This window comes from Leucopleurus acutus (assembly GCF_964270905.1).
Source record: "Leucopleurus acutus genome assembly, chromosome: 8".
NCBI classification, from domain to species: Eukaryota; Metazoa; Chordata; class Mammalia; order Artiodactyla; family Delphinidae; genus Leucopleurus; species Leucopleurus acutus.
The window spans coordinates 76,251,953-76,264,359 of NC_139151.1; positions in this window are offsets into that span (position 1 = coordinate 76,251,953).

Here is a 12,407-nt window from a genome sequence, read left to right on the forward strand (position 1 = left end):
GCATTCAAAATCAAGCAGATTGCACATCCAATCAGAAGCATATTATGATACATGGTAATATGTAAGTGACCATGCAGCAGATATGAACTAAACATTTATTTGGAATTTACTTCCTTTATATTTAAAAAAATTGAGATAATTGAGCTCAAAGATATGTCAACAGTACCAAAATAATCATCAGCTTTCTTCCGAGGGCAACGTAACTGACTCGAAATTGAAAATGATGATAAATAATCAAAGTACATTATAAAATTAAAGGTCTATAAACAGGCATCAATGTTTTTATTACAGTTATTACGATCATAACTTCTGTTTCATGATTCTTCCAGCAAATGTGATAATGCAGGACCCAGGTTCTTAAATAATCTCCCCTTAACGTATTTCTGGAATGATTTAGGTGTCATATGATGACTGCACTTTTATATCTCTTCTCACTTCAGCTTCTTTCTGTAGAGTAGTCACTAAGCTCATACAGAGGACATCTCAAGGGCCCACAACCAAAGGAAGCCCTAATAATGAAGTGTCTGAACCACCTCTCTCTTTTTTTGTCATGTGTTCCTTCTCAGAGATATTAAAGCAGTGGTGTTTTTTTCCCCAGTGTATTGAATAAAGTTTTAAAGAAAATGGATATTTTCATTTCTTACTTGCTGTTTTCCTTACCAAGGCTTCTCTTGTCCTCTAAATAAGTCATACATGATCCCATAGAGGATTGTACAGGAAGCCACTCTCAGTGAGAAATCCACTCAGTGTTCTAAATCAGCAGTCCCCAGCCTTTTTGGCACCAGGGACTGGTTTCGTGGAAGACATTTTTTCCACGGACGGGGTGGCGGGTGGGGGGGGGATAGTTTCGGAATGATTCAAGCGCATTACATTTATTGTGCACTTTATTTCTATTATTCTTACATTGTGATATATAATGAAATAATTCTACAGCTCACCATAATGCTGACAGGAGGCGGAGCTCAGGCGGTAATGCGAGCGATGTTTGGGGAGCTGCTGTAAATACAGATGAAGCTTCGTTTGCTCACCTGCCGCTCACCTCCTGCTGTGTGGCGCAGAGGTTGGGGACCCCTGTTCTAAATGATCCCTCTGAACAAGCAACTAAGGCTCTTTAGTAGTTAGCGCTTGCCTGGGAAGATTCCTGTTTCCTTTAGGATGAGTTCCTTTTCAGAAGCTTCCTCATACATAAAGATTTCTGATTGACATAGTCTACCAGTTTTCCTAAGATAGCTGACCTCCAGCATTGGAAACATCTTAGGCTTAATCTTTCCTAACCACATGTAGTGCTAATAACAAAATCAGGAAAATAATCTAGGGATATAGTATAGAATATATTTTATCATATTGACCAGTTGCAAGTTAAGGATATGTAGTTTTCCTTTCATTGCAGTCTCTCCTTCGCATTGTGAAATTTTTATAAACCATGTTAAACCATGCTAAAAGTAATAAACTTATGCCTGGAGCTCACCAGCAGGATATAACTCCAACCAAAATAGGCCAAAGCATTACCTGAATGATTGTGAGATGGCAAGAAGATTTTATGGGCAAGCACCAGAGCTAAAGCCAGAAGGTCAGAATATGAAATCTGACTAAATCTGGGCTCTGACTCTACATCATTCTATGCCTCTTAGAGTATGCCAACCTTTCAAGCCTCTGTTTACTCACCGACAAATAGAAAGAGTGTCGAATGCTTAATCAATCCGCAGATTCCATCTGGATGGAAAACAGAGTGACCAGTTTTCTTTTGACTTGTGGTAGAATTTTCATAACACTAACATAAGACAAATGTATTGGTCTTAGTATACCAATATGTTAACTAATATTAAAATACCAGTTATTAAATAATGCTTAGTATAGCTTGTTTTTAAAATAACAAAATATATACGATAATATTTTTAATCTGTATTATAAGATATATACTGCTGTGAATAAACAGCTTTGGAATTATATTTCTATGCCTCAAACTCTGGTCTCAGAAAACAGAGCCACTATAGTAAAGGCTAGTAGGAGAATAGATAGGATTAAGAAGGTATCAACAATGTTATATATAACTAGAAACTCCTATCACATGTTCTGAACTCTTACTGTCCTAAACTATTGGCAGATATACTAATCTCCAGGGTCGACATTGCTGCACTTTTAGATATCACCAATAAAGACCTAATTTTCCTTATTTGTAATACTCAGTAAATGGATTATACTGGTGATTCCCAAAATGTGTTAAGAGGAACACTAGTCCTATAAGATGTATCAGCCAAAATGGTTTAAAAATTTAAATAAACTATTCTCATCTTGACATTCACATTCATATCCTAAAATAATCTAAGAAGTCATGAAGTCAAGAAGCCAATTTATGTTTGATTAACCCAGTTTTTCTCCACAATTTTTGACCATGTAATTCTCTTCTAGAAGTCACATGGATTAACACAGTGTAGTTGACGCTGCAGGTGTCCCAAACATATCCTATCACCTTTGCAATCTTAGTATAAGCTTCTCCAGGGACGAGCACTTGCATCGCTTTTTCTGAGGATGTTTTCTCCTCCCCCTACAAGCTCCCCCAAGAGAGGGCTTTACCTGCCTACCTTGCAAGAAAGAAGTACTGGGAATTAATACCCTCAACCCTCAAACAGTGTCTGACAAGAGCTGGTGCACAAATACTCCAGGTCTCTCACATTTATTGTCATGTGTAAAACTTCCAAAGTTTCCCATGAGACGTTAACCTCCATTCACCCCAATAGTAGCTGGCTTGAAGTAATCTTTATTGGCTGCCTTTTCTCCTAGTCTCACTTCTCCACTGCTGGTATTTCTTTCACATGTTACACTAGCTATTTGCCCTTGAATCCTTGCCTTAGGGTATATCTCCGGGGATGTCAAACTGAGACACACATTTTGAAAACTAGGTGCTTCCTGCTCTACTTTTCAATGACCCAAATATCTGAACGATTACTTCTTAAATCTGACAGCCTCTGAACACAACCTCCAGGTTTCTGTGTCCCAGGCTCTTTCCATTGTGTCACTCTCTTCTTCCTATATTTTAAAAAGTTAAATTTTGCTGACATTCCATCCTAGATGTTAGGTTCCTGGGTCCTTTTAAAGTCTTTTAAAGCAAAAATTGCACTGGATAATTTAACAGGTGGGGAAGATGTTATTCAAGACTATTACAATAGGGAGAAAGAATGAATGCAAGTCTGCTGAAACAGAAGTTGGGATTGTTCTTAAGTGCTGGAGTGAGCTAGTGGAAAGTACTGGATGATGTTAGGGGAAGATTAGTCAACAGGATGTGAAGAGTGCACTGAGTTATTCCTGAGTTTGCATTTTTTTTTTTTTTGGCTATGATTAGGCATGTATATTTGCTAATTGGTGCCCATCCAGGTTAGATTCCTACCTTCCACAGAGATTGGGAGATAGGAGCACTATTTCTTTTAATGTTTACATTTCAAAAAAATGTTTCTGAAGCCCTTGTCAAGACATTTCCTTGATTGTAAAACTGATAAGAGGCTGGGAGAAGATTTTTATACATTTCAAAAGTGTAGAGAAAGGATATACAATTGCAAGTTTTCTAAAGTAAATGCTCTAAGAAGAAAAAGGTCAGGGTCTATCATCAGGATAGAAGCTGTCTAAAGTTCAGTCAAACTGAGGGGAATACTGTGGTCATTTTGGTCAATTCCTATTAATGAACATCCAAGTCCCCTCTTTCCTGGTCCCTCTTATGCAGTGGTGGATGGTAAGTATAAGAATTGTCCAGATTTGTTCCTCATTAATTGTGTGATCCTGGAATCCTTAATGTCTAAGCCTCATTATAAATAAACTGGCAGTAATTACACCTTCTTCAGTGTCTTTGTAAATATCAAAATAGGTAAGGCATCTAAATTCTTGACCTAATGTATTAGTCTGCTAAGGCTGCCAGAACAAAATACCAGACTAGATGGCTTAAACAATAGAAATTTATTTTCTCATAGTTCTTGGGGCTGGAAGTCCAAGATCCAAGTGCTGGCAGGGTTGGATTCTGATGAGACCTCTCTTCCTATCCTGCAGATGGCTGTCTTCTCATTGTGTCCTCATGTGGACTTTCTCTGTACATAGGCATCTCTGGTGTCTCTTCCTCTTCTTTTAAGGACACGGGTCCTATTGAATTAAGGTCCCAAGCCTTATGATATCTTTTACCTTAACTACTTCCTAAAGGCTCTATCTCCAAGTACACGCACACTGACGGTTAGAGCTTCACCTTGTGAATTTTGAGGGCACAAAATTCAATCTATAACATGTAGTTTCTAGATCATAATGAGAAACCAATAACTAGTAATTATAATTATTGATAAGCACACACAACTGGAAGCTCTGAATAAAAGATGGCTTTTGGAGTTTGTCCAGAAAGTTGGAAAAGCACAGAGCACGAGCTCTTTGGAGGTAGGCAGTTCTATTCCTAAAGTAGAGATATAACTAATTCACTTATCAGCCATGATTAAGAAAACTTATTTCTAAAAATTCTCTGGCCAGTGGCTCTTTGATTTGATTAGTTTTACATTGCTTTAGCCGGCTGATATTTTCTTATGCTACATAATTTTTCAGGAGAAATAGGTTTATAAAGAAAAGTCCTTCTAGCAAATTTGTATTTTAGAGTTAGGCTAAAAAAAAGACCTAACTTCACAAACTAGCCTGAAACAAAGAAGAACCTCAGTAGATCCACTCATCCCTTTTACTGTAGATCATATTGGTTGTGGGAGCAAATACATACAGAATAGATAATTGGATTTAGGTTATATATTTGAGAGTAAAATTCTAACCACAAAATAGATTTAACCAAAAAATGCTTTGATAGAACAGATTTTTAAAGAAAGGGTGGTGGTAGATAGGAAAAGCAAAGTTGAAAACAATAAATTTTCTGATGTAAAATGTTTAGAGAAATCAATGTATTTTTTGTTAATCTCATATTTTGGGAAATTCTAAGTACCATTAGAGTAATTTACAAAATTTTCAAAACTTTTTAAAAGTAAAGTAGCACAGTATTTTCAGGCACTGCTCAGTCTTGCATCTGGATCAAGGAATTCCAGATGTCTGAGAATACGATCATAAAAGCCAGCTATAGGCTAACATTCTCAGAGTCATTGATGAGTTGAATAGAAAATGCTAAGGTTGCCCCTTCTCCGTTCATGCCGATATGATGAATCCAGTAACCCCTGCCTGAACATGTTGTCCTGGGTTTGAGCCATTCAGCAGTTTTTGATGGTCATATAATGTCACAGATGTGATTGGCTTCATAATCTTTGTCAAATTGATAGTGTGAACCAAACATTGCAAAATAATACAATGTGACAAAGTCAAGGATTCTTCTACGTTGTATAAGGCAGGAAGATGCCCCAAATCTCCTTTACAATAATATCCCAACAAACCCTTGGCAGGAAATCTGCAGCGTGGGGAGAATCTTTCAGGGTTATTACCTTCAGGCCTTCAAGTGTGTTTATGGAGAGGGGGTGGGGAGGAGACTTGGCTCGTTCACTGCTTTCCGGATTCCGACTCTGATAAACCTCTTCTTCCTTATGATAAAAGGAAAATTAAAAAGAGTCTGGGGGAATAAGAAATGGGAAGTAAGAACAAAAGGGAAAAAAAGAGGTTTTAGTGTTCTGGAGAAAAATCAAGGGCGCCAATAATCTGGACACCTGACCCACCTTACTTCTTATGCCCTCGGGCATTGTTTAACCCATTAGCTAAATTAATTAAGCAAGCACTTAAATGAAAAGTTTCCTTGGCTGCTAATCAATCAAGAAGATTTTCAGAGGGCCTAAATTAATCTCTAAGGAAACATCAAATTTGATTAATGCTTCTTGTGACATTCACACACATGCACAGACACACGTGAACACTAATCACTAAAGTATTATTTTATTATCTGAAGGTTAAATTTCATTCTCAGTCATTGTGTGAAGCATTTTCACAATCCTTTTATTTAAAATTTACGACATCTTTGTAAGATAGGTATTGTTATTTGCTCCATGTTATGGGAAAAAAAAGAACTGAGATTTAGTATGTCTGTTACTTGACCATAATCCCCAAACTAATGAATGATAGATCTAATACTTTAAGCCACTTCTGTCTGATTCTAGAACCACTACAGTGAGACAAGAGAGTTTAGTTATTAAGAGATACATTCTTGAGTCAGATGGCATATCTTGAACTCTGAATGCACTAATTACTTGATTACTATCTATGGAAACTTTTGCATGTTACTTCCCTACTTTGTTTCTCAGTTTCCCTTTCTGTGATATGGAGATAATATATTTTGTACTTCTTGTGAATGTGGTGATGATTAACTGAGTTAATGTATATAAATTACTTGGAACAGTGCCTGAAATGTAGCACAGGTCCATTAAATTAGTCATGATGGTGATGATGGTGATGATGATAAGGACTCATTGCCTCTGGTGACAAAACAGCTTCCTCTGCTATGGGTGAAATTTCTACCCCTTGGTAGAAACACATTTCCCTTAGAGATACTAATATATATATATGATGGGAAGACTTGCCTCAGCCAAAACATGTCTGTTTATTCTACATGTACTTCCTATGCTGCTATTACTGGGTTGACCACTCTTGACCATTCCTATGGGGAAGTGCATTATGACGTCACCTCCAGAAGTTAGAAATGCAGCTTATTTGTCTTCTCTCTAAGCTCTAGGAAACTTCCTCATGGCATGTCTCCTAATGGAATTGGGGAAGGAGAAATGCAACAGGGACAAAATAGATATACCCAGGCTCCCACAGCTCATTAACATGGCTTTCAGAGAAAAGATATAGTCTTTCCATCTGAAGCCTCTAGACTGATTCTCCCTTGTTCACTCTACTTTTATACTCACCTTCAATATGAATGGGAACTTAGGGCTCCCCTGACACCAGCCTCTGGTTGAAAAGATTGTAAGTCCTTCAAAGTAATTAAAGAAACTCTGTCATCGAAGATAAAATCTAGCTAAAAGCCACAATTTTTCAGAAAAAATTTTGAAACACCTTGGTGTTTCAGTGATGATTGGTGCAGTGCCAAGAAAAATATTTTAAAAAAATATTTACGGATTATCATATTTGGGAAATTGCCTCTGTTTTTAGATACGCTTCTTACATTATATTTTACATAATATCTGGTCAGAGACAGGGATTTGTCTTCACAAATAATGATGGCATTAAAAATCTTAAAATTAGTAAATGAAGGAGAAAGTACAATTCAATAGCATGTTGTCAAATTTTACCAAGATCTCCATTAAAGATGTTCTAGCAGATGTCTAAGAAAAGTTAGTCAGTGGAGCTCTTAAACTATATTAGTTTCTTTTGTGGATTTTATGGTATGAGTCTTGAAAGTTTTTTTTTTAATATATTGGCAACATGAAATTAAGAAACTAGGTGTAATTGAGACACTAGATGATCAGAATTGTAATGAGCTACGAATAGACAGGAGCATCTTCACTGTATGGAGTAGGCTTAATGGGAGGAAGATGGGCTTAGGGTTAGTAGCATAAGTACAATGTGCATTAAGACTATTTCATTTCAAAAACTTTTCCTGAATTTGGCTCACTGAAGTTCAGCCAGATTTTACCACAATCAAATATAACCCATCAGGACTAGCCATTACTCTGAATGCAAGTCAAGCTCTCCAGTTAGAGTTAACATAGGTTTCCCTTTACTTTCTCACTTTTTACCTCTTGCTCTTGCTTTAACACTTCTCCCAACCCTTCACACACACACAGACACACACACACACACACACACACACACACACAGGCGCGTGCGTGCTCCCAGAGTTGTGTATTCCAAAACTAATGTATAATTGTAGCTGATGTGACATTTTATAAGTAACCTAAATAACCTTGATCAATTAAAAGAATGAATTGCAAAGGGTTAGAGGAAGGGTATAATATATCATAATGAAGAGATGAAATGTCTCTGAGTAGTAGAGAACACTAAAGTACTACATTTGTTTCAGGTTATTTCAGAAGACAAATGCTAGGTTTTTTAAAAGAAACAATTTTGAAGTTGCTTGGATAGGAGGACTGATGATGCATTCATATTCTTATGAGATATTTGAGTGCTCTGCATTTGTCCATATCTTGCTAACTAAATTCAAGCACAGTAAGTCTAAATTACATAAGAGACTTACTTGTATAGTCAGAGGAGAGGGGTACAAACACACTAAGATACTGAAAGAGCAGCAGTGGGGAGCCCTAGAAAGTGCTCAGGCTTCAGTCTCAGTTCTGATATCTGGTCAGTACCAACAGTTAAGTTTCAGATCTATGCTAAGTCAACATTTTTTCAGACTTTACTTACCTCCCTGATCGGTAAATCACTGAGTAATAAATTCTAACTTATATAGTAGTCATGATATTGAAATGTGATTAAGTTCATGAAAGTGCTCTGTAAGATGGAAAGATTCTACATTTACCTGTAATACAATTATAATAATGATTACTTATTTTATTCATGTTATTTTTATTTTCTATGTTTATGCAGTACATCTCAGCTGGAGTTAAGGAATAATTGGTAATATGTACAGTTGTAAAAGTAAATATTAAGTCACTGATCTTGTAACATATTTTCCCAGGAGAAGAAAGGGGAGAGAGAGAGAGAGAGAGAGAGAGAGAGAGAGAGAGAGAGAGAGAAGACAAATAACTGAAAAAAAAAAAAAGAGAATATTTTTAAAAAATTACTTTGAGGATTGGACACCAGTTTTATATAGCAGAAGATAATTTAAAAAATAGGAAATAACATCACTCTGTTTATAAAAACTTTGTTTTTATTATTAAGATGTGTGTGTGTGTGTGTGTGTGTGTGTGTGTGAAGTTTGGAAACAATATTATATACCATGGTCTGGAAACAATAATTTATAGGCTGTTTTGAATAAATGGGAATATTCTAGAGAGTAATTGGGCTCAGGGTTTGAAGAATTAAATTTTTGTCTGGGTTAATTTGAATAATTTTTAACCTCACACTGCCCAAAATCTTCCATGTCAAAAAAGAGAATTAGCCATGTCAAATGATCTGAAAAAGTCATTCAAACTTTAAAATTCTGGAATATTATGAAACTGCTTCTAAACTAACACAGGGTTCAAATCAATGATATTTTCTTCATCCTATTTTATTAATAAGATTGCACCATATATTTCTATAGCTCAGTGTACTTTGATCTTGATACTTTTGATTTTTGAAAAAAACCTCTCTGAGAGGGGCTTCCCTGGTGGTGCAGTGGTTGAGAGTCCGCCTGCCGATGCAGGGGACACAGGTTCATGCCCCGGTCCGGGAAGATCCCACATGCCATGGAGTGGCTGGGTGCGTGAGCCATGGCCGCTGGGCCTGTGCGTCCGGAGCCTGTGCTCCGCAGTGGGAGAGGCCACAACAGTGAGAGGCCCACATACCGCAAAAAAAACCAAACCAAAACAAAACAAAAAAACCTCTCTGAGAAAGGTAGAACAGAGAATCAAATTCCCATTTTATAGATGAGGTAATTAAGCAAAACTAATCAAACAACATGATGATACTCTTCATTTTTTTAAAAACATGGTCTGTTAAGTTGTCTATCATTCTTTAAAGCACTGTAGTTCTTGCTTCACTACAGAAATGATGTCTATCAAAATATTTGTGAGTATTATCTCAAATGAGTAGAGCACACTTTGAGATTGGAAATCTGAACTTTATTAAAGTTAGTAGTTTCTCCTAATTTCATTTCCATGGGTTCAGTCCCAACCATTCTTAACATACACACTGTGGGCAACACCCTGTTCAACAGAAAGAAGAGCATAATTCTGTGCATATTCACTATCTATTATTGGAAATACTTAAAAAGTGTAATTTGTTGGCTCAGAATCTTTATCTCTATACATGAAGGTCAATTGAAATGCACGCATCTATCCCCATCTTTATGCCTTCTGTTGGGTCTAAGTGTAATAATGCTCTCTTCTCAAACTCTCTGTAAGATAATTAAAGGATCTGGAAAGGCTAACAGAGCCAGGCTCTATTGATAGATTCAAACTTTTATTGACAAACCAATAGAAAACTTCACATATGCTAAGTATTCTTTTCAGGTGGCCACTACTTGACATAAGAATCTTAAGACCAGAATTAAGTAAAATATATATATTTTTTATTACATCTTTATTGGAGTATAATTGCTTTACAATGGTGTTAGTTTCTGCTTTATAACAAAGTGAATCAGTTATACATATATATATATAAAGTAAAATAGAATTTACTTTTCTCTCAAACTGAGTGTTAAAAAAATTGGACTTTCCTATTATTTCTAATAATAGGTGATTAATGGTTCCCTGAGAACAAAAAAGATAAATTATGTAAATGTAATGCATCCATAGCCAGGTTTGAAACAGTTAAACTATCAATGGAGCGGGTGAAACATGTTAAACAGTTGCTGCTATCTATGGGCTGTTTATTGAGGAGTGGGAGAGAGCAAATGGAGACACAGCAGGGAGACTTCTAAGTAATGGGAAATTTCTTCAGGACAGAATACTTAATAAGATTTTTTTTTATTAGCAGATAAAAATTAATACTTAATAAGATTTTTCTTTTTATTAGCAGAGTCAGGAATATCTATAAGCCCTACTCATTACCACCCATCCAGGAGGAGAGGTCATCTACAGACATTTGTAGGGGTCGGGCATAGGCAGAGAGTATAAAGGAAGTGATTAGAAAGCGTTGAGCTCCACAGGGATAGCCATAGTTGTTTAACAACAAATAAGAGAAATGATACTTAAAACAAATAAAGATGTAATTGATAATGTCTCTACAAGGCAGAAAGACTCTATATTGTAAAGGCTATACTTTGAATCTTAGACAGGTTAACTCTCAATAGTTAACAAAGGAACAATAATATAAAAAAGACAAAAGCAAACAATACTTCCCGGTCTGGTGTAGGTCTAACATTAACATGGGAATCAGAAACTTTTGCTGAATCATAGCATCCACCATCGTGGATCGATGGCATCTTGCCATTGTTCCAATCTGCTTTTCAACAGGAAGGAATTGTTGAAGCAGGGTGTTGTGAGGACCAAAGTTGAGGAACTCTAGTGTATCTGAGTGAGTAGCCAATGATAGGAATCTAGAAGGATCTACCACTCAGATTAAAGACTGTGAATCTAGATACTGGATCATCAGTCCAGGAAGGATGGAGCCAATGTTTTGGGGTGAAAAATCTGGGTACAAGAAATTATAAATGCAGGTCATAGAACCTGAGTCTAACAGCAGCCTTCTTTCTCATCCAAGGAACATATTTTACTGAACATTTTTACTGAATAAATCCAAGAGGTGACACATAGATATGTAGATACATGGATATAGGTAAATAGAAATAAGTTGCTTAAAAAGATTAGAAATTAGATAGTGAATGTTAAAGGTGAAGGACAGGAATGAAGACATAAGAAAATGAGGCTGCTGCATAATGGAAATGGAATGGATCTCGAAATCAGGTAGCCTGAGTTTATATCCAGTCTATGATACTGCCTGTGTAACCTTAGGCAAGTTGTTTAACCTCTGTAGTCTTTTTTGTGCTTTTCTGTAAAAGTAGAAGTAAAACAGGGACCATGATATTTACCAGGTGTGACTGTTGTGAAGATTAGAAATAACATACCCCAAATATCTATCAGTGCTTCACATGAAGTATATACAAAGTAAATGGCAGTGGCAGTTGTCATTTTTATACTACTGTTAGCCTCATACAAAGTTGAATGTCCTTGACAAGAGAGGAGAATAGAATGATAGATTCTGATGGCTAAATACACTTTTCTATGCACAGGAGAAGATACAGGATAAGGAAAAAGAGAAAGAATATATCAGAATAGGCAGGTTCCGCTTCGAAGTACTCAAGGAATCAGTGGTTTAAAAAGGAAGGTCTTATCCATTCATGCTTAAAAAAGAGACTAACATGGAAAGTGACATTTGCAACATTAAAGAACCTGCTCACTTCAACTTTGCTGTTTTACGATTTGGAATTTGGATCACAGAGAAAAGAAGTGAACGGTAGTTACATGCTTCCAATTAGTAAATGACTCCTTACATGTTACAACTTTAATTTGGGAAGACTAAAATGATGATTCATAGGTCTTTTATTCCTTTCTAATAATGAAGAATAACTGGTAAGTTTTTTAGTTAAAAGAAAATCAGATATGCAAATAAAAAGTTAAGGATATAAATTAGTTAAAGCAAATTACACCATTTCTTCAAAAAGATACTTTTTGTATAAAAACCTGAGTTTCAGCCAAATGAAACTAGGGGTTACATTAAACCTTTTTGATGGGCAGTGTGGAATCATGAACTTCTGGATGGCACGTCCCTGATTCATCAATCTTCTGTTTATATCTCATTCAGCACCAAGCACAGCAACTGGGCGATTATCGAACATATAGGTATTGAAAAAGAAATTA